This window comes from Echinops telfairi, unplaced genomic scaffold, assembly GCF_000313985.2.
Source record: "Echinops telfairi isolate 266 unplaced genomic scaffold, ASM31398v2 ScPeMD7_53;HRSCAF=182, whole genome shotgun sequence".
NCBI lineage: Eukaryota > Metazoa > Chordata > Mammalia > Afrosoricida > Tenrecidae > Echinops > Echinops telfairi.
This window is the reverse complement of record NW_022103951.1, coordinates 12268616-12274028: the sequence shown is the minus strand read 5'-3', so window position 1 is coordinate 12274028 and position 5413 is coordinate 12268616.

The following is a 5413-nucleotide window of genomic DNA, read 5'->3' as shown; positions in this document are numbered from 1 at the left end:
CCTGTGTGATCATGAGGTGTTGATGTGATCTGTTATCAGGCATCAAAGACCCAGAACAAAAAATCATATCAATGTGAATGAGGGGAGGGCGGAGTGGAGACCCAAAGACCATCTGTACACAATTGGACATCCTCTTGCAGAAGGGTCAAAAGGAAGAGATGATCCAGTCAGGGTGCAGTATAGCACCGACAAAGCATACTAATTTCCTCTAGTTCTTTAATGCTTCTTCTCCCCAGCTATCATGACCCCAAATTCTACCTTACATATCCAGCTAGACCAGAGGATGTACACGGGTACAGATAAGCACTTGCAACACAAGGAATCCAGGATAGATAAACCCCTCAGGACCAGTAATGAGAGTAGCAATACCAGGAGGGGAAGGGGAAGGTGGGAGAAGAAAGGGCAAACTGATCACATGGATTCTCACATAACCCCCTCCCAGGGGGATGAACAGCAGAAAAGTGGATGAAGGGAGACAGCGGTCAGTGTAAAATATGAAGAAAATAATAATTTATAAATAGTCAAAGCTCATGGAGGGGAGGGGAATTAGCTGATACTAAGGGCTCAAGTAGAAAGAAAATGCTTTGAAAATGATGATAGCAACATATGTACAAATGCGCTTGACCCAATAGATGTATGTATGGATTGTGATAAGAGCCCGCAATAAAATGATTTTAAAAAATCAACAAACTCTAGCACATACACACAATGGAGTACTACACATCCCTATAAAACAGAGATGGACACATGAAGCACATTGTCTCGTAGGAAGAGTTGGAGGAAATTATGTGAAGCAAAGTTAGCTAAGCATGCAGTGACAACTACAAGATGAGTCCACTAAGGTCGATCCAATCAATACAGTGGGATCAGAAGAAAAACTATTTAATGCATAATTACGGGTTGAGGGACAGGCACACAGGCAAGGGACAGACCAAGTCCAGTGATGCATACAGCATACCTACATAAAGAAGAGGAAAAGAGGAGCGGGGGTAAGGGACAAGAAAAAAGGGGGGGAGATGAAGGTATTTGGTGTGGGGGCGGGGCGCAGTACACTAATCCACCACAGGGAGGGTACTGTTTATGTCTCCACAGGAAAGGGAGAGAGGGACCAGACCACAACCTGGTGCACCAAGCCTGGAGGGCAACATACTGGCATGAAGCAGTAAACTAACAGAGAGGTCTGCAGAGCCAGCCCCTATCCCAGCTATGTTGACCCCACCCCCACCCCGAAGAATGCACTACAGAGGAAGCACTAAGATACAGCAAGGGAAGAGTGGCAGGTCTGCCCAGACCACACAGGAGCAAGGAAAGAGAGAGAGAGGGAGAGAGAGAATAGCATCCTGGCCAACCAAGCTTCAAAGGACAACATTCCCGCTCAGAGCAGCCAATGCACAGAGAGGATCATAAGGCCAGCCTCACCAGGAGACACAATGTCCCCTTACTGACTCAAAATGCTAAGGGGGCAGCACCGGAGACAGTGCAGGAACTGTGCCTTGTCTGACCCCTCACACCAGAGGCTAACATGAAGGGAGTACAACAGAGCAGCAAGGAGAACAAAGCAACAAAGTCCCAGAGTTATTCTGAAAATAGACTTCAGACTCAGGGACAGGGCTTGGCACTGCATCAGACATGATGGGAAAACACTCATAAGGGTCAGAAGACAGACCTGGAACTATTCATAGGGTGGGTTTTTTTGTTTCATGTCTATCTATATAAGACAGGCAGGATAAACAATCCCAAGGAGAACATAATGGGACTGATGGTTCTGAGGGGGGTGGGGGAGGACAGGGGAGAGGAGGAGGTGAGGGGAAGGGCAGGGGTGCCAACAAACCCAGGGACAAGAGAACAACTGAAGATCTAAAATGAATGGCAAGGAGGGCATAGAATGCCTGGTGGGGTTTGCTCAAGTGCAATGTAGCCGAGAGGAAGTACCGAGAGTCGAATGAAGGTCAAACATCATAATGGGACAGGAGGAAAGTAAAAGAAAATAGAGAAAAGAACTAGGAGGCCAAAGACATTTATAGAAGTATAAATAGGCATGTACATATGTAATGTATTAACATATAATGATAGGGATATAGGCCGATGTGCATATATTTATAGGTTAAATATTAAGGTAGAGACGGGCATTGGGTCTCTACTCACATACCACATCAATGCAAGAACACTTTGTTCTAATAACCTGGCATTCCTTAATGCTCACTTTCCTGACATGATCACTGAAGACAAAGCGGGTGCATAAGCAAATGTGATGAAGAAAGCTGATGGAGCCCAGTGATTAGAAGATATAGCGTTTGTGGTCTTAAAGGCTTGAAGTTAAACAAGTGGCCACCTAGCAGGGAAGCAACAAAGCCCACATGGAAGAAGCACCCCAACCCATGTGATCACTAGGTGTCTACAGGATCAGGTATCAGGCATCAGAAGATGCCAAACAAACAACCACTTTGATGTGAACAAGGGGGGTAGGAATGGAGATCCAAAGACTATCTGTAGACAATTGGACATCCCCTCACAGAAAGGTCACAAGGAAGGTATCAGCCAGCCAGGGTGCAGTATAACACCGATGAAACACACAACATTCCTCTAGTTCTTTCATGCTCCCTCCCTCCCACTACCATAACCCCAGTTCTATCTTACAAATCTGGCTAGACCAGAGCATGTGCTTTGGTACAGATAAGAACTCTCAACACATTGCTTCTTGGCTTTTTAGCTAAGATTAAGTGTAACAAGAACTCTGAACACAGAGAATCATTGACCAATAAACCCCTCAGGATCAATAACGAGAGTAGCAATATCATGAGGGTAGGGGGAAGGTGGGGGGGTGAATGGGGAGAAAGGGGGGACCAATCACAATGATCTCCCCTGCTCTCCAGGGGGGTGAACAATAGAAACATGGGTGAAGGGAGATAGTGGACGGTGTAAAATATGAAAATAAAAATTTATAAATTATCAAGCGTTGCTGCGGGTGGGAGGATAGGGAAGGGATGGGGGAAAAGAGGAGCTGATACCAAGGGCTCAAGCAGAAAGGAAATATTCAGAAAATGATAATGACAACATATGTACAAATGTGTTTGATACAATTAATGGATGAATTGTTACAAGAGCTGTAAGAGCCCCCAATAAAATGATTTATTAAAATAAAAAAAACAAAACAACACAAAAGACATGCTCTTTCTCGTGCTTAAACTGTTACAAAACACCCTAACAGGTTGTGGGTTTTTTTTATCTTTTCCTGTATTGTCTAGGATCTATTAGTGAATCCCTGTTGGCATGATAACATGGTGGCTGCGATCTGATAGGTCAGTAGTTGGAAAGCACCAGGTGCTCTGAGGGAGAAAGACAAGGCTTTCTACTACCCTTTCCTACAGGGTTGCTATGAGTTGGCAACGCCTCAATGGCAATGCATTTGAGTGTCTGTTACAATGCCTGATTTGATGAACCACAACATTCCTGTTCTGAAGCTCAATGTAGTCAGTGTCTCCCAACCACAGGCAAGTTCATGGGTAGCTAAGGTGAAGCAGAAAAATCAGAGTTCATCACGTGACTATTTAGTATCTTTATTGTTTCCGATGGTTACTATCTCACCTGCTCACTGAAACGCTGGAGGGTCGAGTCCAGCCAAAGCAGTGGGTCTCAACCTGTGGGTCTCAACCCCTTTGGGGGTCGATCGACCCTTTCAGAGGGGTTGCCCGATTCATAACAGTAGCAAAACGACAGTTATGAAGTAGGAATGAAAATAGTTTGATGGTTGGGGGGTCACCACAACCGAAAGAACTGTATTTTAGGGACACGGCCTTATGAAGGTTGGGAACCACTGAGCCAGAGGCTCCTCGGAAGGAAGCCCTGGTGATCTTGTGAAAATGGACACCCTCTGGAGCACAGTTCTCCTGGCACACATACAAGGTCACCATGAGTCATAAGTGACTGGCTGGCAACTCGGAGAATAAAAATCACAATCATAATTCTCAATAAACTCTCAAACCAACAATGTTTATCGTGGTGCACACAGCCTGTCATCACGGGCAAAAGACACCCCCCCACCCCCCGCCCCCGCAGAACGGACTTGTCCAGCTTGATGATGATCCCCTTCTAGCACACCGCCGGCTGGTATCTTCTGAAGGTTAATAAGGTGCAAGCATCTGAATAGAGGGCAGTGTCTGAAGGAGGCAACTGTTCAATATGCCAAGCCAAGCTGGAGGCTAGGCCTCTGATGAGCAGCACCAATGACCGTTCACGTCATTCACAATCATTAACAAATTACTCCATGTGGGAGGAAAAGCAGCCATGACTCCCTGGCTCATCTCATGGCCAGCCAAGCCTCTGACAACCCACTCCAGCCCTGGCGTACCCTCTGCCTTGTGTTCCCATGTCACATCCCCTCCAGACATGGGCCCATTTCCTGCACGTTTTTCAGTAGGGGAACTGGGCTGCAGGGACGTAGCATTTCCCCCAAAGCCTTCAGTCAGAGAAACAGTAGCCAAGATGATGGCCCCATGTGGGAGGAGTGAAGAGACCAACACCCAGAATAAAGAAGGTCCCCCAGAGACCAGCCACACCTGTCGTTAGGCCTAGAGAGCCCCAGACGGGCTAGCAAACAGAGTGTGCCTTTGTTTCGCCTTCGGGGCTCTCAGGAACTGATGTCTTGGTCCAAGAATGTTGACCTTCAGTCATTAGGGGGAGGCTTGCAAGTCTCTGGCTGATAACAAGTGACAACCATGAGTGAGGAGGAGGGAAGGACCATGCTGGAACAGTAGAGTCCTATCTGCCCTTAGAAGTCCCAGGCAGGATGTGGGTCACCTGGACTTCCAACTCAAAGGCAAAGACCTGGATTTAAGAGGTGCAGCCTCAAGTCAGCAGAGAGTGGACGTTCGGGGCTGATGGAGTGCCAAGGTGGGATCCTCGATTGAATAGTAAGGGAATGGAAGAGACCCCACTAAGCTCCTCCTGTTGTAGGCACTGGGTGGCCCAGGCTGGAGACATCAAGTTGAGGAGCCCCTTCATCTCTTCCTGGAGGGTCTCCAAGGAAGGGACAAGTGTGGGGTTAAAGGGGAGAGGGGACCCCACAAATCATCACAGGTCTGGTAGGTGCAATTGCACAGTGATAATAAGTAAAGATTATAGTAAAGTCATAGAGAGCATGAGAGTTAAAAGATGGAGTCAAGTAATGGAGTCAGACACAATTCATGGTAGCATTGCTCACCTCAGCCCCATTTGGTGGTCCGCGTGGAGGGAGAGAGAGAGATGAACTTTAATGTTTCCCAAGCTTTTATCCCCTCTGGGGACGTGCAAGCCCCCCAATTACAGGTGAAGACATACGTCACAGGAAGGGGTTGTACAATAGGCATACACATTGTAAGAAGGGGATCTATGATAGGCATAAGTGTAACAGGAAGGGGATGAGCTAGGGGTGTGC